The 21,297-nt window shown below is 45.4% G+C and overlaps 1 protein-coding gene and 1 long non-coding RNA gene across 2 annotated transcripts in view; one reads left to right on the top strand and one right to left on the bottom strand.

The window, feature by feature from the left end:
* Positions 1–21,297, bottom strand: part of dclk2a (doublecortin-like kinase 2a) — a 434,705-nt gene that overhangs the window by 118,205 nt on the left and 295,203 nt on the right. The gene's annotated exons all lie outside the window — the stretch shown is intronic.
* The window catches only part of LOC137326795 (uncharacterized), a 36,422-nt gene continuing 23,299 nt past the window's right edge, over positions 8,175–21,297 (top strand). The window contains exon 1 of the long non-coding RNA XR_010964272.1: positions 8,175–8,360. This is a non-coding gene — a long non-coding RNA (uncharacterized lncRNA). The remainder of the gene's footprint in view (positions 8,361–21,297) is intronic.

Consider the following 21,297-nt stretch of genomic DNA (forward strand, 5'->3'; position numbering starts at 1 on the left):
GGGAGCGTCGAGGAAACCAGCCAAACCCCGAAACTCAACCTGGAGACCTCCCAAGAACGCAGAGTTGATGGAAAGTGAACCAGAGGCGGAAGAAGGATGGACCACGCAGGAAAAGAAAAAAAGGAAGTCCCGTAGGATCAGAGGAACGAACACCATGGGTGGGACCTGCAGCAAGAGGTGCTTAGAGTCCCCAACGGACAACAGTGGCCACTTCTCGGCTAACGAACAGGAAAAAGGGGGGAGACTCCGCCTTCATCAAAGGAAGTCGCAAAACGCGACAGTGACCAGTGATACAGACAGCACGCTCCAGCTCCAGGAACTCAGGAGCAGGGTCACCCAGCTCTGGGGCACCAGGAGCAGCGATGCGCCCAGTGCACGCCAACTCCAGGACACCAGGAGAAGCAATACGGAGAGCGAGGACCCCCCAACTCCAGGCGACGCGGAGAACAAGATCCCCTAAATCCGGGCAACCAGGAGCAGCGACATGGAGATTGAGGTCCCCCAACTCTGGACATCCGAGAGCAGCACTACGGTCACGGAGAGCGAACCACCAGCGAAGGCTGAGGAGCCGGACCTGAACGTGGATCTCACGGGCATACTACCCCAGAGCGCGGACACTCCCCCAAAGGAGGACAGGCCTCGTTCCTCACCCAAGGACCGTCCAGCAGTTCGTGCACACCACGCAAATGCAGAATCTGGACCAAGAGATGGAAACGGAAGGTAACGTAGAACTCGGATTGGTGTAATTGTAGGATCTTAATGTTTGCCCTTTTAGTATTTTTTAAATTGGAATCTTTGGAATTCTCTTCCCCAGAGGGCTGTGGATGCTGAGTCTTTGAATATATTCAAGGCTGAGATGGACAGATTTCTGGACTCTAGAGGAATCAAGGGATATGGGGATCGGGCAGGAAAGTGCAGTTGAGGTCGAAGATCAGCCATAATTTGATTGAATGGCGGAGCAGGCTCGAGGGGCCGTGTGACCTACTCCTGCTCCTATTTCTTATGTTCTTATGTTCTTAAAATGGCTTTAAAAATTGCATCAATCAACGAGTGTAGTATTAAAATTGACTACACAATGTTCTGCGACCCTGAACTACCTGTCCACGGTCAAGAGGGGCATGCTGTTCTTGCAGGATCCCGTACCTCAGCAACTGCTGGCAGTGGTCACGCATGTGGACACAGGGGCAGTCCATCTGGTCAGGAGACAACGATAGTCGTTCCTCGGGCCTGGGGATTCTGCTGCGAGAAGGCCAATTTACCATCACCGAGATCAAGGAAGTGGTGGGGGGGTTGCCTGCTCGTAGTAGACGTTCTGTATAAGAACGCCCTGCTCCGACTGATCAATGTGTATGCCCCGACCCTCTAGAGCGAGTGGCTGGAGGTCTTCCAGCATCTCCCAATGCTGCTGACGACCTCCAGGCTGGTCTTTCTCGCCGGAGACTTAAACTGCATCATCGATGCAGCTAGACAATCCAGCAGGGCCGACGGAATACTGGCCATCATACCCAAACTCCTGATAGAAGCGGTAAAAGACTCAAAGCTTCACGGTGTCTTCAGCAACCCTGCAGACGGAGCGCCGGGGAGATACACCTGGTCCAGGTCAGACAGGTCCGTCCGTTTCAGGATAGACTTCCTTTTTGTGTCCCGAACACTCAAGGTCAGATCCACCGACGTCCAGCCGGTATTCTTCTCTGACCACTGCCTCCTGCTGACCGACTGTCAATCGCAGGTGGACCAGAGGGCAGGCAGGGGGATATGGAAGCTGAACATGAGACTGTTGACCTTGGAGAATATCAAGGAACTAAGGAGGGATTACCCAGGTTGGAAGGCCGTGAAACCCCTCTTTGACTCCACGGTGCACTGGTGGGAAGCGATCAAGGCCAACATCAAAAGGTTCTTCATCCTCAAAGGTGTTCAGAAGGCGAGAGAGAGACAGAGCGAATTGTCGCAGCTCCAGAAAAGCATGCAGGATCTGTTCCAGCTGCAGCCGATGGGGGTCAATGTCAGGGAGGAACTCAGAGAGGTGAAGGGCCAGTGAGCCTCACTCTTCACCTCTAAGGCCTCAACGATCATCTTCTGGTCCAGAGTCTGCTCCATGGAGCAGGGTGAGAAGTGCTCATGTTTCTTCTTCCAGAAGCTGCATAGAGAGGCCTCTGTGATTAGCAGCCTGAAGGAGGAAGATGGCTCGGAGACATCTTCACAGGCCGACATACTGAGGATCAGTAAGTCCTTTTATGCCGGGTTGTATGACACGAAGTCCACAGACAGCACGGCCTCCCAGTCCTTCCTGTTCTCTATAACGGAAATCTTAGAGGACAGTGAGCGGGAGAGCAAGGTTGGGCCGCTGACTTTCGACGAGCTGACAAACGCCGCCCAGTCCTTCGAGAAGAGCAGAACTCCCGGAAGTGATGGCTTATCGGTTGAGTTGTATTCAGCTCTGAAGGTATGGATAGGCCCAGACCGGCTGGAAGTGTACGGGGCTATGCTTCTGGTAGGCAGCATGTCAGAGCCCATGAGGAAAGGCATCATCACCCCCATCTACAAGCGGAAGGGGGAGAGGGTAGATATCAGAAATTGCTGACCTGTTTCCTTGCTAAATATCGACTACAAGATTCTGTCTAGTTGCCATCGCCAACAGGCTCAAGTCTGCTCTGGAGCGGGTGATCCACTTCGATCAGACCTGTACTGTATCTGGCAGGAAGATCTCTGGTAGCCTTGCGCTGCTCGTGGATACGATCGCCTACATGCAGGACGGGGGGGTGAACTCCTGCCTCATCAGCTTGGACCGGAAGAAGACCTTCGACAGAATTTAAAAAAAAATTTGTTCATGGGATGCGGGCATCGCTAGCGAGGCCGACATTTATTGCCCATCCCTAATTGCCCTTGAGAAGGTGGTGGTGAGTCGCCTTCTTGAACCGCTGCAGTCCGTATGGTGAAGGTTCTCCCACAGTGCTGTTAGGAAGGGAGTTCCAGGATTTTGACCCAGCGACGATGAAAGAGCGGCGATATATTTCCAAGTCGGGATGGTGTGTGACTTGGAGGGGAACGTGCAGGTGGTGTTGTTCCCATGTACCTGCTGCTTTTGTCCTTCTAGGTGGTAGAAGTCGTGGGTTTGGGAAGTGCTGTCGAAGAAGCCTTGACGAGTTGCTGCAGTGCATCCTGTGGATGGTACACACTGCAGCCAATGTGTGCCGGTGGTGAAGGGAGTGAATGTTTAGGGTGGTGATGGGGTGCCATTCAATCGGGCTGCTTCACCCTGGATGGTGTCGACCTTCTTGAGTGTTGTTGGAGCTGCACTTATCCAGGCAAGTGGAGAGTATTCCATCACAATCCTGACTTGCGCCTTGTAGATGGTGGAAAGGCTTTGGGGAGTCAGAGCCCATGAGGAAAGGCATCATCACCCCCATCTACAAGCGGAAGGGGGAGAGGGAAGAAATCACTTATCAGCCCAAGCCTGGATGTTGTCCAGGTCTTGCTGCATGCGGGCTTGGAATGTTTCATTATCTGAGGGATTGCGAATGGAACTGAACACTGTGCAATCATCAGCGAACATCCCCATTTCTGACCTTATGATGGAGGGAAGGTCATTGATGAAGCAGCTGAAGATGGTTGGGCCCAGGACACTGCCCTGAGGAACTCCTGCAGTAATGCCCTGGGACTGAGATGATTGGCCTCCAAAAACCACAACCATCTTCCTTTGTGCTAGGTATGACTCCAACCACTGGAGAGTTTTCCACCTGATTCCCATTGACTTCAATTTTACTAGGGCTCCTTGGTGCCACACTCGGTCAAATGCTGCCTTGATGTCAAGGGCAGTCACTCTCACCTCACCTCTGGAATTCAGCTCTTTTGTCCATGTTTGGACCAAGGCTGTAATGAGGTCTGGAGCAGAGTGGTCCTGGCAGAACCCAAACTGAGCATCGGTGAGCAGGTTATTGGTAAGTAAGAGCCGCTTGATAGCACTGTTGACGACACCTTCCATCACTTTGCTGATGATTGAGAGTAGACTGATGGGGCGGTAATTGGCCGGATTGGATTTGTCCTGCTTTTTGTGGACAGGACATACCTGGGCAATTTTCCACATTGTCGGGTAGATGCCAGTGTTGTCGCTGTACTGGAACAGTTTGGCTAGAGGCACAGCTAGTTCTGGAGCACAAGTCTTCAGCACTACAGCCGGGATGTTGTCGGGACCATAGCCTTTGCTGTATCCAGTGAACTCAGCTGTCTCTTGCTATCACGTGGAGTGAATCGAATTGGCTGAAGACTGGCTTCTGTGATGGTGGGGATATCGGGAGGAGGCCGAGATGGATCATCCACTCTGCACTTCTGGCTGAAGATGGTTGCAAACCTTTCAGACTTGTCTTTTGCACTCACGTGCTGGGCTCCGCCATCATTGAGGATGGGGATGTTTGCAGAGCCTCCTTCTCCCCCCGTTAGTTGTTTAATTGTCCACCACCATTCACGACTGGATGTGGCAGGACTGCAGAGCTTTGATCTGATCCGTTGGTTGTGGAATCGCTTAGCTCTGTCTGTAGCATGTTGCTTCCGCTGTTTAGCATGCATGTAGTCTTGAGTTGTAGCTTCACCAGGTTGGCACCTCATTTTTAGGTACGCCTGGTGCAGCTCCTGGCCTGCTCTTCTACACTCCTCATTGAACCAGGGTTGATCCCCTGGCTTGTTGGTAATGGTAGAGTGAGGAATATGCCAGGCCATGAGGTTACAGATTGTGCTGGAATACAATTCTGCTGCTGCTGATGGCCCACAGCGCCTCATGGATGCCCAGTTTTAAGCTGCTAGATCTGTTCTGAATCTATCCCATTTAGCACGGTGGTAGTGCCATACAACACGTTGGATGGTGTCCTCAGTGCGAAGACCGGACTTCATCTCCACGAGGACTGTGCGGTGGTCACTCCTACCAATACTGTCATGGACAGGTAGATTGGTGAGGACGAGGTCAAGTAAGTTTTTTCCTCCTGTTGGTTCGCTCACCACCTGCCGCAGGTCCAGTCTGGCTGCTATGTCCTTCAGGACTCGGCCAGCTCGGTCAGCAGTGGTGCTACTGAGCCACTCTTGGTGATGGACATTGAAGTTCCCCACCCAGAGTACATTCTGTGCCCTTGCTACCATCAGTGCTTCCTCCAAGTGGTGTTCAACATGGAGGAGGACTGATTCATCAGCTGAGGGAGGGCGGTAGGTGGTAATCAGCAGGAGGTTTCCTTGCCCATGTTTGACCTGATGCCATGAGATTTCATGAGGTCCAGAGTCAATGTTGAGGACCCCAAGGGCCACTCCCTCCTGACTGTATATCACTGTACCACCCCCTCTGTTCGGTCTGTCCTGCTGGTGGGACAGGACTTACCCAGGGATGGTGATGGAAGAGTCTGGGACGTTGGCTGAAAGGTATGATTCTGTGAGTATGGCTATGTCAGGCTGTTGCTTGACTAGTCTGTGGGACAGCTCTCCCAATTTTGGCACAAGTCCCCAGATGTTAGTGAGGAGGACTTTGCAGGGTCAACTGGGCTTGGTTTGCCTTTGTCGTGTCCGGTGCCTAGTGGTCCGTCTGGTTTTATTCTTATTATGACTTTTTTTAGCGAGATTTTACAACTGAGTGGCTTGCTGGGCCATTTCAGAGGGCAATTAAGAATCAACCGTATTGCTGTGGGTCTGGAGTCACACATAGGCCAGACCGGGTAAGGGCGGCAGGTTTACTTCCCTAAAGGACATTAGTGAACCAGACGGGTTTTTACGACAATCCGGTAGTTTCATGGCCACTATTACTGATACTAGTATTTTAATTCCAGGGTTTTATTTAATTAATTGAATTTAAATTCCCCAGCTACCATGGCGAGATTTGAACTCATGACTGCAGATTATTAGTCTGGGCCTCTGGATTACTAGTCCAGCAACATAACCACTATGCTACCATACCCTTAATATCCCACTCGTACATGATGGACGTGCTCTCCAAAATGGGGTTTGGGGAGGGAATCTGCAATTGGATCTGACTGCTCTACATGGACATCCATAGCGCAGTCCTAATCAACGGGTGGAAGTTGGAGATCAGATCAGGTGTCAGGCAGGGCTGTCCTCTCTCTGCGGTCTTGTTCTGACTGATAGGCATCTGCGACCAGTTCGAGCTGGAGTAAGAGTGAGACTATGTTCTTTGGTAGGTGGGAGTCCTGATCCTTTGTCCCCTTCAGGATCGACTACCTGAGGTGCTAGGGATCTGGTTTGGAGGGCTCCGGGCCTGCACCAAGAACTGGAAAGGGTCGACAAGGCCAAACACAAGTTTGGCATGTTGTGTTGGGGGGGGGGGGAGGGGTTGCGGGGGCGCTCCCTCTCCATGGCCAGCAGATACCTGGTTATAAGGTGTGAGGTGCTCGCGGTGTTGCTCTACGTGGCCCAGGTCTGGCCCATTCCCCGCCGCTCTGCCATCACAGTCATCCAAGCCATCTTCCACTTTGTCTGTAGGTCCAAGGTGGACCACGTCTGCAGGGACACCATGTACAAGCCCCCAGGCAAAGGCAGGAAGGGTGTCCCCAATGCCACCCTGACCCTGATGGCCACCTTTGTGTGTCCCGTCCAGCTGGACAGTCCCCCCAACCTGTCCCAGGTGGAGAAGTTCCTGAAGAGTAACACTTTCGACCAAAAGGCCATCAGACAGTGGTCGGCACGAATGTTCTGGGGGTCTTACAGGGAAAGGAGAGGGTGGGGTGGATCCAATCAGGCAGTTCCCTGACCAGACAGTTGAAGCCACTTGGCAGAACGTCTCGTTGCCGGAAATGACCAACAGGCACCAGGATGCAGCCTGGGTGGTGGTGAGAAGGGCTCTTCCAGTGTGGTCTTTCCTACGTGCACGGCATCTCAGCGCCAGCGCGAGCTGCCCTCGAGGCTGCGGCAGGGACGAGACTATCGTCCACCTTCTGATGGGCTGCCCCTTCGCGCAGAAGATGTGGAGAGAGATGCGTTGGTATCTGTCCCGGTTCATTCCCAATAGCTCGGTAACACAGGACACTCTGCTGTATGGGCTGTTCCCCGGGACACACACTGAGACAGATATCACCTGCTGCTGGAAGACCATCAACTCGGTGAAGGAGGCCCTTTGGTCCGCCCGAAACTTGTTGGTCTTCCAGCTGAAGGAGCTGTCCACGACCAAGTGCTGCCAACTGGCAGACTGCCAGGTCCAGGAGTACGTGCTGCGAGACGCACTGAAGCAAAGTGTGGCCTATGCAAAGGCTCTATGGGGAAAGGCCACTGTGTAAGGCCATCCCACCTTGTAGTGTTCACCATGTATTGAAAGATATGTACTGTGCTTTGAATTGTAATAATGGAACCGTATTGTGTGCGATCTTTATTGTATTGTTTTGAATTGTAATTGTGATATCTACATTGAATTGTGAGTATCCTTAAATTTTATGAAATAAAGTACATTTTGAAATTTAAAAAAGGCTGACACCAGTGTCATACTGAGGGAGTGCTGTCCATCAGATAAGTTGTTAAATGAAGGCCCCATGCACCTGTTCCAGATGGATATAAAAGATCCCATGACACTATTCAACAAAGAGCATAGAATTCTCTCAGTGTCCTCACTCTCAACCACCAATTTGTGGGATCTTGTGGTGTACAAACGGGCTGCTGCATCCTCGAATGTAATTGTTATGACATTTTAAAGTAAATAATTGCTTGTGAAGTGTTTCTGAGGTCTGGTGTGTTATATAAATGCAACTTCTTTCTTCCACATTCTAGTTTAAATTATTCACCTTCAGAAACTTATTGAAAATTATTTTACATAAAAATAATTTGAAAGCTCTGAACTTTTCTCTGTAGTTACCACAGGTTAAATAAGTACAGCAGCAAGCATTTCTGGGAATCAGAACTTACTGCCTTCCTGACCCTGGCTGACACTGTACAAGAATTCCCACTCTAATGAACAGAACACTTGAAATTCCAATACACAAAAGGTCAGGGGTATTGGGCAACATTAAAGGTACTTTTACACTGACAATTATTTAGTTTTGAGACAAGAGTCTGGCATCTGTGTACTGACTTTCTGCATTTGCACTGCTTAATCTAGCTCTCTTAGCCTGGCAACAGAATCACAGACCCTCAACATTTGGATATGCAGTTGTGTCACTGAGACAAGGGAGCTAGTTTTAGCAGTGTAAATGCTAGGAGCCAGCTCACGGACTGGAATCTGAAATTAACAAACAGCAATGTAAAAGTGCCTCAAGAATTCTTTTAACTTTCTGTCTCTATAAGGACCAGGATCCATTTACTTGGTTGGATTTGCTGCTGAAATGAATTTGATTTTGTCTGTGTTGCCTGAGCTGATTTTTTAAACTCAGGATATTTCTGTAATGGTAAGTTCAGCATTGTTTTCTCAACAATGAAACCAGACTGGTTACTATAGTGATTTGAACTGTTAATTAGCTATTGAAGGAAGGGATGTTGTGTACAAATCTCAAACATTTCAAGCTATTCATCTGGCTGGATCTCATCAACCATTTTCAGGTTGGCAGGCTGTAACTAGTGGGGTGCCGCAAGGATCAGTGCTTGGGCCTCAGCTATTTACAATCTATATTAATGACTTAGATGAAGGGACCGAGTGTAATGTATCCAAGTTTGCTGACAATACAAAGCTAGGTGGGAAAGTAAGCTGTGAGGAGGACACAAAGAGTCTGCAAAGGGATATAGACAGGTTATGTGAGTAGGCAAGAAGGTGGCAGATGGAGTATAATGTGGGGAAATGTGAGGTTATTCACTTTGGTAGGAAGAATAGAAAACCAGAATATTTTTTAAATGGTGAGAAACTATTAAATGTTGGTGTTCAAAGAGATTTGGGTGTCCTCGTACAAGAAAAACAAAAAGTTAGCATGCAGGTACAGCAAGCAATTAGGAAGGCAAATGGCATGTTGGCCTTTATTGCACGAGGGTTGGAGTACAAAAGTAAGGAAGTTTTGCTGCAATTGTACAGGGCTTTGGTGAGACCTCACCTGGAGTACTGCGTACAGTTTTGGTCTCCTTACTTAAGGAAGGATATCCTTGCCTTAAAGGCGGTGCAACGAAGGTTCACTAGATTGATTCCTGGGGTGAGAGGGTTGTCCTATGAGGAGAGATTGAGAAGAATGGGCCTATACTCTCTGGAGTTTAGAAGAACGAGAGGTGATCTCATGAAAACATATAAGATTCTGAGGAGGCTTGACATGATAGATGCTGAGAGGCTGTTTTCCCTGGCTGGAGAGTCTAGAACTAATGGGCATAGTCTCAGGATAAGGGATCGGCCTTTTAGAACTGAGATGAGGAGAAATTTCTACACTCAGAGGGTTGTGAATCTTTGGAATTCTCTATCCCAGAGGGCTGTGGATGCTGAGTCGTTGAGTATATTCAAGACTGAGATCGATAGATTTTTGGACTCTAAGGGAATCAAGTGATATGGATGGGGATTGGGCGAGAAAGTGGAGCTGATGTCGAAGATCAGCCATGATCTGATTGAATAGCAGAGCAGGCTAGAGGGGCCGAATGGCCTACTCCTGCTCCTATTTCTTATGTTCTTAAGCTCTACCGGTGGCCTCACTCCCCTCTGCCAAAACCGCCAACTACTCTAAGATTATCCCAGAGAGCAAAGGGCTTAAGAATAATCGAATCAAATGCTCCCAGAAACAAATTTTCCAAAAGGGTCCTACTACAAGCGCAGGACTCCTATTTAAATATTTTAATAAGCTCAGCATTCATTTCAGGCAGCCACCAGGGACATCTAAGGAGCACCTTAATTAATATGATGGCGGCTGCAGTTCCAACGTGGGACATCCCACCGCGACATTGATACGTGTAACGTCGATTTAGCGCCTTAAAACTGGGCAAAATGCAATCGAATTTCTACCCCATGGACTTTAATAACAGAACATGGAGAAGGACTTTGACAACAGAATGGGGAGCTGGATTTTAATAGAATGGTGAGCTGGATTTTAATAGAATGGGGAGCTAGATTTTAACAGAATGGGGAGCTGGATTTTAATAGAATGGGGAGCTGGATTTTAATAGAATGGGGAGCTGGATTTTAGTAAAAGAATGGGGAACGTGATTTTAATAGAATGGGGAGCTGGACTTTAGTAAAAGAATGGGGAACGTGATTTTAATAACAGAATGAGTAGTAAGATTTTAGAAACAGTACGGGGCAGAACTTTAATACAAAAGCAGGAAGTGGGGCATTAAAAAAGAAGAGGGAGAGTGGTTTTGAAAAGAGCACAAGGGAATGGGAAGTTGACAAGCTAGATCTTGTTAAATGTTGGTCAGGATTGTCCCGAACATCTTGGGCGGTGGTTGCACCATTGTTATATGTGCAAAAGTGGTTACTTCGATTGCCACTTGGGTTCCCTGAGGACTGCCTGCTTCTGTTCCTGCATGAAGTCAGCAAAACCAGCAGTTTGTCATCCTCTAAATTGGCTACAGTAGGAATATTCTGCAAAAATAACACCACCAGAAAACAAAGAACAAGATTCCCTTCCTCCATTTCCACAGTGCCATGGGTAGGTGAAATAAATTCTCAGATAAAGCAATTTGTGCTATGTTGACTAAGACCTTTGGCTTTGAAAAAGTGATGGATGAATATGTGTTTATGAATGGAACTTATATGTTGTAAGCAAAAAATGGAAATTGGATGCTATATGGAACAGGATGGTTCCTGACCGGATGGGACCATGCAGATCTGTAATCTGTTTAAAGTAGGATATAAGGTTAGATACATATTCCGGATTAATTTTCATTTGGGGAGGGTGTAAGAGCAAGAGGAAACTTTGCAGAACCTTTCCCCAGGAAATGAAATAAGTTGGGTATTGTCCATGACAGAGTAGACTGTGCAACGTGGAGGAAATTGTTTAGTGGGCTGAATGGCCATTTCCACTTTCACACTATGCTATATTCAATGTAACGGCTACTAGAATAAAACCCATAATGGAAAACTACAACATGAGAAGGAAAGCTGATGGGAGATAAATGAAAGAATGAAAAATAAATGAAGAAGAGAGGTCAAAATGGGTGAGAGGCATTGTTAGAGAAAATCAAATACATTACACTACTTCCAATGTATGTTGCTTGAAAAGATCAATTCTGCAACTGCCAACTCCCACAACTATCACACTTCTGTATTTGAAGCTCTGTCACATTCTCGCATGTGATGTTTCAAATCTCATGGTAAATCAGCAGTGTTGGGAATGTGATAAAAAAAGCTATTCGGTACCCGAAGGACGCATTCAGAATGTCAGTCTCCTGGGTAGCTCATTAAATCTCATTCCTTCAACCATCCCTCCCTAACCTCAGCCCCCGAAGAATCGGAAAACAGTAGCTAAGCTCAGCAAGCGAGACTGTCACCAGACTGCCAGAGATGACATGCAGACTAATAAGGACTGAATGTATACTCAGACTGATAGGAATTGGATGCCATATTTGAAAAGCCAGGTACGAAAGCCAGCTAGACCAACATTCATTGGATAACTTGCTTCCCACTGTAGCATCAGAAATGACATATTCTGATCCAAGACAATTTTTTGAAAGCAAAGACCTGCCTCAGCCAACAGATACAATGATGATGCGAATGTTCTGGCAGCAGATGCAAAACAGTGTTATTAATACACAAAGGGGGGATTGTGTTCACCCATGTGTTTTTTTAAGAAATTAGGATGATGAAATTGGTGTTCGATGATAGCGCAAAATGGGCAATAACGCAAAATGGGAGATAGCCAATCGGCAGCCTGTTTTACACCCTGCCCGATTTACTTTTCCATTGACCTTAATTGGGTGTGGTGTGAAACGGGCTGCCGATTCGCTGTTGCCTGTTTTGCACTGTTGTTGAGTGCCAATTTCATCCCCTTGTTTTTCTCCCATGACGTTGGACATAGGCAGTCAATACCAAGCATAATTTTTAGGTCAAATGATTTCAGCGGGTACAATTGGAGGACAGAGGGAGGGAAGAGGAGCATGAAAGGGAGAGGAAGGTGAAAGGAGCAAGGAAGGGGAGGAAGGGTAGGGGGAAGGAGGAGAGGGAGGAGGAGTGGAGTAGTGTAGGAGGAAGGGAGATAATGGGGAGAAAGGGTATGAGGGAAGAAGGGAGGGAGGGAAGGAGAAGGGAGGGAGTGGAGAGGAGGAGGAGGAGGGATGCGAGGACAGATGTGAAATTAAAACAGAAAATCAAGCTAAGCCGAATGTCAACCTGCTTCCTCTCCCCTCAGACACTAACAGACCCTCCCCACGTCACAAAGAAACCATTTATCACAGCCTAACGCTAGCAGGAGTCTGAGCCCATGGTATGGTCCTGTGTTTACCCTCTTCTCATAATTGGTAGATATGTCACGTTTCACTTGCATTTCCTGCTTTAATTTCATTTCTGCTGCATTTTCAGCTTGTCTTTTTTCCCTTTTTTATTCTCACATTGTTCTTTGAATGAACCTCTCCTGTCTTTTCAGCCCATCTTATATCTCTGCATCATCTCACTGATGATTTTTAGGTCGTTAGCTACAGGAATTTAACCGATTAAATCCCTCTCCGTGATTGGTGCATCTGATGATTTTCTTCCCCTCCACCCTCTTCCTCCTCCTCCTCCCCATACCCCCTTTTCTCTCCTACTTTCCAACCCTACTAAAATGGCTGTGTCTTTCACTCTTCAGTTCTGATGAGGGGTTACACACCCAGAATATCAATCACCTGTCTCTTTCTTTACAGATGTCCATTTATTTCAGATTTCCTGCATTTGCAGTTTTTCCCTTTTATTTTACAGTTTTGTCATTATGATCTGCACAGATTCAGAAGCTGTGGAAAATAGCTCAAACAAAATAGAAACTGGGAATGTGCTTTCACCAGTCAAGCTAGCCCAAGTTCTTTTATTCAATTCTTATGCTAATGTGGGTGGTAGATGGTAGGGCACTTCTGGTATTGTTGAACATTGGGCACACCACAAGTGTAGATGGAACCTGACCCTAGACAGGCTGGTTTGGGACCCTTAGAACCATTCTCCCTGCTCTTAACCCCTGCAGAAATGGTTGTGCCCCCAGATTCCCTTCCTCCGCCTGAAATAGCAAATCTCCTCTATCGCTTAGTTTAACCTTTATCGTATAGTTCCTCTCCTCTGCAATGTATGCTGCTTTGCCTATGATGAGGAAAAGCTCTTAATGCTCAGAATGACTTAATGGTGTTTGGACCCAACTGAAATGTATAGTCCTCGCAGGTCAAAGAAGCATATCTACTGTGGCCACGAACTTAAGTGTGTCGATCATCAATAAATAGCCTCCATTAACTGAGGTGTACAAACTTATTCCTCTTACATCCACCTGCACTTCATTCAATCATTGTCTGTGTACTGAGTTATTGTGTTCCCTTTTCACTGTGCTAAAACACAAAATTGAAAAACAAAATACTTTGAAAAAGAGAGACTGATGTCACTAAGTAGGGACTCATCTGAACAAAGCCAAATTTGGAGTCTTTTGTGAACTGTTCTAAAATAAACTACTTCAGCTCTAAGCTTTGAATCACCACTCACACATGCCCATTACTGTTTAAAGAACAAATTGCTTTAAAAGGACAGGTAATTGTTAATTGTACTTTCTTCCTTCACTCTAATTTCAAATCTAGACACGATAATGACTTCTTACTCTTGCAACACAATGAAGAAGGTGTTTCATCAGAAGTGTTAAAGCTGTTTGATTCAGTACTAGTCCAGATGTTTTTTTTCACACTTTATTTGAAGATGTCAGTTTTCCTGCTATCTTAAACTAGACACGATAATTAATCCCAGTCGTGCAGTGACACCTCAGTGATAATGCTTCAGATTCAGCTCACACTCTGCATCTGTATGCAAATCAGGGGATAAACATTTAAATCTGATGAATTTAATGCAGCATTTACTTTACCACACTGCAGCCACAAGCAGTCCATGATGGCAACATCAACAACCACAACTTGCATTTATATAGCACCTTTAACGTAGTAAAACATTACAAAGCCCTTCACAGGAGCGTTACTAGACAAAATTTGATACCGAGCCACATAAAGAGGTATTGGAATAGGTGACCACAAGCTTGGTCAAAGAGGGAGGTTTTAAGGAGCGACTTAAAAGAGGAGAGAGAGGTAGAGAGGCGGAGAGGTTTAGGAAGGGAATTCCAGAGGATAGGGCCTAGGCAGCTGAAGGCATGGCCGTCAATGGTGGAGCGAAGGAAATCGGGGATGTGCAAGAGACCAGAATTGGAGGAGCGCAGAGCTCTCGGAGAGTTGTAGGGCTGGAGGAGGTTACAGAGACCGGGGGGCGGGGGGGCGAGGCCATGAAGGGATTTGATCACAAATCGAGGCATGCCGGACTGGTAGCCAATGTAGGTCAGCAAGCACAGGGGTGATGGGTGAACCGGCCTTGGTTGAGTTAGAATCATAGAAATTTATGGCACAGAAGGAGGCCATTCGGCCCATTGTATCTGTGCCTGCTGAAAAAGAGCTATTCAGCCTAATCCCACTTTCCAGCTCTTGGTCCTTGGCCTTGTAGGTTACGGCACTTCAAGTGCATATCCAAGTATTTTTTAAACGCGATGAGGGTTTCCGCCTCTACCACCCTTTCAGGCAGTGAGTTCCAGACCCCCATCACCCTCTGGGTGAAAAATTTTCTCCTCAACTCCCCTCTAATCCTTCTACCAATTACTTTAAATCTATGCCCCCTCATTATTGACCTCTCTGCTAAGGGAAATAGGTCCTTCCTATCCACTCTTTAGGCCCTTCATAATTTTATACACCTCAATTAAATCTCCCCTCAGCCTCCTCAGTTCCAAAGAAAACAACCCCAGCCTATCCAATCTTTCCTCATAAGTAAAATTCTCCAGTCCTGGCAACATCCTTGTAAATCTCCTCTGTACCCTCTCTAGAGCAATCACATCTTTCCTGTAATATGGTGACCAGAACTGTACAAAGTTATCTAGCTGTGGCCTAACTAGTGTTTTATACAGTTCTAACATAACCTCCCTGATCTTATATTCTATTCCTCGGCTAATAAGGGAAAGTATCCTGTATGCCTTCTTAACCATATATATAGGATAAGGGGACAATAGAGTAAACGAGGCCCAACAGAAATGACTCCTTTGTAAAATCAGGGCAGGTTCCATATCTTTGGGACTATGCGATATTACTGCACAATTGATTATTGAAACAGTTCTGTAATATAAAAGCACTGTATGAGAATTCAGTTCCTAAATGAAATACTCCTCCAATAGTATCTTGGGTGATGTAGAAATAGTGGAGTGGTTTCTACAGCAGCTGGAGCAATAGAAAAATAACTATGCGAATAAGTTTAAATTGACACTGTCTTCTGAAATCATAATTGTACTGCTTCATGCAAAGAGACATTACTGCTAGAAGCTCACATTATAATTCAATGTAATTACTGCTTCATTAAGTTATACAATATTAGTGAAAAATTGTATTGAAACAAAGATTTGACTTTCAGGTTGATGAAACAAAATATTAATGTGAAAATGTCTACTTTTATCACACCACAAGTAAATACCTAAACTGGTGACTCCAAATGACATACTGCATCACTCTACTGAAAAAACAGCTTTGGGAGGCCCAACATTCAGATGCCTTTGGAATAGGATATCAATTACAATTAACATACAAAAATTTACAGAAATACCTGCTCTAGAAATGGAATATCTTGGTATGAATTATAAAGGTTTTTTTATGTTAACATATATTTTAGTCTTACATTTTCTTATTCTACTCAACTAAACAGTTGAAATGGTGTGGCCTGGGAAGATTTCTGTGGGATGTGTCAATGATGTTCTGTGGGCAACCAACTCAGAGGCATGCTTCAGTAGTGTGGGTAGAATCTACTTCTAGTTAGTATTTCCTCCATATCCTGCAGGTGTTCCTTTCTTTCCCAACTGACCTGGCAATCATATAAGTTTTTAGAGTATATTCTATTAGGCCAATAAGTTGGTTTTCGCCCGACTTTGTGCGCGAAATGTGCGGAGCGCATGCTGACTGTTAAAGTGAGCATAAGGACCACACCATATTGGTCCCTCTTCCTCATTACATTAAAAGAGGAAAGCTGCAGTGCTATCTATGCTGCTAATTGGCTGCTTGCCTAATGGGTGGGGGGTGGGGTGGGAAATCGGGCGTCCTTGACACCATTTAAAAGCAGCCTACACCTTTAAAGGGGAGGTGTACCTTGACTGCAATGATTAAAAAGGAATTTTAAAGGCACAAAATGGCTGGAAGAGCTGATGATTCAAGGGCCCCCAGATTTTCTGATGCTACATTGGAGGTCCTTGTGGAGGAGGTCAGGTGGAGGGAGACACTACTCCCAATGGGATGGAAGAAGGGTCAATTGGAAGAAGTGGCTGAAACTGAGGGCAGGAGCAATGCACCCAAGACCTGGTTGCAATGCAGAAAGAAGTTTAATGACTTAACCAAGGTTGTTAAGGTAAGAATTCTAACCCTCATCTCTCTGCTCAACACTGCACTAACTGTAGCCCTCGTACTCTCAAGCCTTTTCACCCCTGCTTCCCCTCACCCTCCTCCAATCACTGAACCACACCACTCCATATTTTCTGTTGCTACTGCCACACTTTGCACCTCCTGCTGTCTTCACGATTACTTTCCCTGATTTAAATATTTTAATAGGCTTTTGCTTCTTTCAAGTGGGTGCCCGGGATGACTAAAGGCTGCCCAAACCAATAGGATGTGCGACTCACTTTCGGTGCGGATCGAACAGGTGTGTCTTGGTGTCTTCATATTGGTGTCTTCAACTCCCATTTCCCACCCAACAAACTGGTGAATTGTGAACAATGTCTCGGCCTCTGTACAATGCAGTGTTTAATAAGTTCATTTGGCAATTAAATTACTTCTCATGTTGTATAACTGGAATACATTACCACATTTTTCAAGACTTTTGTCTAGTGGTAATTATTCAATAGAAAATAACACTTTTTCAATCTAAGGACAGTCGAAGAATGGCTTAACCTTTTGTTAATTATAAAACCTTTAAACCACAAATAGAGCAGGTCAATTAGCCAGAAACTAATAAAGAGTCAATCTGGAGTCCCTTTAGCTTAAATGATTCTAAGGCGAACTATCTAGGGGCAATTTTAACCCTACCTGCCTGGCGGAAACTGGGCTGGCAGACAATTAAAATCGGCCTGCTGACTTTTCCACCAATGTTCCACATAGAACCTGTCATCTTTAATTTTAACCTGCTCTTCTGGGCAGTGTAAGATTAAGCCTTTTACATGATATTTTTCTAGTATAAAAAACTTATGTTTCGTTTAGGTGAATTAATATATAAAACATATAAACCACTCACTTTTGGGTTAGGCGTTCTGATACATATAACCAGCTCATGCTTATAGAAATTAGATTAAGCATTTACACATACACAGCTAAAAAGACAGAAATGGTCAAGTTAAACTACCCATAAGGCAGAGGGATATAGCTAACAAAGGATGCTTCTAAAACTTGTTTTTACAGCATGTTTGCTTCAAGGATGAGAAACAAGGCACTGAGGGAGTTCAGACACTGATAAGGGAGGCCTACACATTCCATAGCCTGGAACAACTGAAAGACAGGCAGCTGGGAACAACAATTTGTGCGTACGTGACGTGATCACTGTAAGAATGGGGCTTTAGACAACTTAGGCTTGTAGAGGTATAGGACGCAGAATCATGAGGTTACTTCCCTCTACCCGAGGAAAGAACGGGGTAATTGTCGTTTCTTTTCTTGTATGCTCTTGCTCGAACAGTGTGTATTCTAAGGCCGAAGTTAAGTCTTGTTGTCACATAATAAATGGACTAGTTGCAACCATATTTGGTGTCAGATTTGAATTTTCTTATAGTGGGTGGCAAGGGCATCCACCTAAAGCTGGCGGGGTCCTGCTTTAAACGTGCAGATCGGGTTCCAATGATGTAATTGAGCACCAGCTGCAATTTTAATGGTAGCCCGAATGGGAGAGCCGTTGTGGCTTTTCGGCCAGGTGAGGACAGCGAGAAGAGGACGCAGAACCAGAAGACGCCATTTAAGGTAAGATTTTTTTACTTTCCTTGTAGAGCGAGGAGTAGCAGGAGTGCTTCCTTGCACTTACAAGGAAAGTTTAAGCCTCACCTGCCCCGGACTTCAGCCACAATGCGAAGGGAAGGTTCATAGGGAAAAACAGGGAGTATGTCATGATCTGCTGTTCTTCCTAGTCACTAGTTATCTAATGGGATTAGCAGAGGGCAGGGCTGGGAGCATTTTAGTCATATATTCAGCAAGTTTGAATCTTCAAAATCAGCCACTACAATAAAGATGCTTGGGTTTGAGTGTTTTCATTTGGTTACACGTAACAGACACAAAGTGCATTGCTTCCTATCACATGATACTGGATGTGAGAACCTAATATTATAAAGGTCATACCACCCTCTTTTTTGTCACGTGATATAGACAACTCAAAAACACGGAAACCCACACAGAAGATGAGAAAACAGCAGCCGTAGTCTCATTAGATAAAAATCATACCGAATTATATCTGCTAAAGAAATCTCTTAATGGTAGCCTCCCTCCCTCAATGGCAATCATCCTTATTAAGCAATCTCTGAACAAAGCACAGGTGAACAGATGACAGAACCGGAGGGCATGAATACAAAATTAACAAGACTAAAGTTTAGAAGACATTTTTTCCCCAAAGAGTAGCAGGGATGTGGAATAGACTCCCTGCGCACACAATTGGCACTAAATTGATTAAAACTTAAAAATAGGAAATAGATGAGAACCGTGCTGAAGGTTATAAGAATACAGTCCATTCCTGATTATTCAGTAAATGATTGCATGAAAAAATTAGAATGATCCAATAATTTGAATTAGCCAACATAATTCAAATGGAAACGTTAAAAAACAAGCAAAAAAATTTGATTTATTACGTAATTCAAATGAACTGTCTTTCAATTAAGAGGTGACAGTAACTATAGAGAGAGATAATAAAATGCTGTAATCTTTCTGCTGGGACCATGAGAATGCCATCTGTAGAGCAACTGGCCACATTTGAATAGCATAGGTTTAAAGGTTGGATTGATATACTGAACTACCTTAGGATGGTGGTGGAGGGAATTTGGCATATCTTGTCCATTCAGGACATTAAATATGTTGGGTAGGGTCCATTACTGGGTGAATGATGCCTGGTTTAAAAAAAAACTCTTCAGATAGGTGTTAAAACAATCTCAGTACTAGAGAATGCTGATAAACTGCTCTGGCTTAACTCTCACAGTTAATGATGACATCTGAGCTCTTTGATTGCACCGTGGCTTTGTCGCACACTATCAACTATTTGCTACAAGGTTGATCTGACATTTGCATCACAATTTCTTTTATTCTTTTTACACGTGAGACCTGTTTTACCAAAACAATTATTTAAAGTCACAGCAAACACCATAATCAAGACAAGACATCCAGCTGCCATGTCTTAAAAATGAGACAAAGGAACAGCACTTAGTTGAATGTCAATACTAATGAATGCTCTCACTTATAATAACATGTTTCCAGTTTCCCAAACTGTCACTTTCTAGGTTTACATTTCAAACCCAATTGTTTTCAGTCGGATGGATGTTATTCTTGGAAGGAACACCACACACTTTAATAAGCGGTTGTAGTACAATGTAATTCAGTACATTTGAAGAACACTTGAATTTGACACTTTTGCTGTTGCTTTCAATCTATGAACTATTTAAACACTGGGTTATTTGCAATTTGCAACTAATGTCCCCTTCACAATCAGTGCTGCTGTAATGTAAAGGGGTGGCACTGTTGCCTCTGGAAGTGGTCTTACTGGACTCCTCTGGAAGCAGCAGCACAAAACGGCAAATATAAATGCTGCGCTAAGTTACCAGGATCCCCTATGCAGCACTTCCTGATATCAGTGGTTTCAATCCCTGGTGCAAGGAAGACCAGAAATACTGGGTATCCACAGGGATGAAAATCAACAACAAAATATTGCATAGTCCCTACCCAGACCAGAGACGAACCTGGATTTTCCGCTTATCAGCTTGCCAGCCCATGATTTTTTGCCCGTTAAGATAAGGTGGGTGGAAAATCATGGGCTGGTGAGTGCAGGAGAGTAAAATCCTGTACCCATTTCTCTATTTTCAATGGCGGGGGAGAACGATATTTACATTTATATTCCTGACTTATCCTTCTCCTTTAATGTTACATGGTAACATTTCCATATTAATTAATATGAAGTACATAAAAACTTGTCATCCAAATGAGTCACAGAACTGATTTCCTGCAGCCCATGGTATTCCTACTTGTTATCGTGAGCTCTCCAGAGAAGGGTTGATGACAGAAAACTCTAAGTAGGGACTGAGTAAATAACATTATTTCAATGGGAAAGAGTCTCAGACTGCAGCAAATTAGAGGGGACACAGAGGTGAGGTAGTTTGTTGGTGACAGCATGAAGGTTTGCACTTGCAGTTTCCCACGTTACAGGCCCGATAATAACGCAGAGGCGAGATCTGAGCGGGGGATGATAGCGGGCGTGAAACGTGGAAGATCGTGGGAATGCCCGATTTCAACAGGGATACCGCAATCATTTTGCTTCCGGGTTTCACGTTTCCAATGCACTTGAGCGGCCGTGATGTACACCTGCATGAATCAATTTCACCTCGACTATTTAAAGGGCCAAAAGCAAAGATGGAATTTGGAGGAATTGGGAGCATTTCAAAAGAGAGTGAAAAATTCACAGGTGGAGTCAGGATGGTCAAAGGCTGCGCCCCGCTTCAATGAGGCCACATGTGATGTCCTGTTGGGTGCACTAAGGGCCATGATAAAGGTACTCTTCCCAAGCAACGGCAAGAAAAGACCTGCTGCTGTGACCAAGAACTGGTTGAGCAGGTCAGCAGGAGGATTATAGTGCCCCGTACCTGGATCCAGCACAGGAAGCAGTTTAATGATTATCTAGGTCAGGAAAGGTGAGCACAGTTACAGATTCACCTACATCCTGTAGTGCACCCCACCCCCTCTCATTCTGTATTGTCAAGCGTACTCCATCACATCACTCCTCACAACCACTTAAGTCTCAGCAGCACCCATCGTTCCCTTTCAATGCATTTCCTCCCCTTCCCCTTTCTCCATCCACCACTGCCACTCACTCCAATCCTTATGCAATCTGATCCCACCTCAGTCAGCTCACCCGATTCTCAGCACACATCCTCAAATGCATGCCAGTGACACTCGTGATGCATCTGCCCAATAGTCACCCTCACCGAAAGCAAAGCATGCATCGGATGAACACAAGCCTTACAG

Source organism: Heptranchias perlo, chromosome 1 (assembly GCF_035084215.1).
Source record: "Heptranchias perlo isolate sHepPer1 chromosome 1, sHepPer1.hap1, whole genome shotgun sequence".
Taxonomy (NCBI): Eukaryota; Metazoa; Chordata; class Chondrichthyes; order Hexanchiformes; family Hexanchidae; genus Heptranchias; species Heptranchias perlo.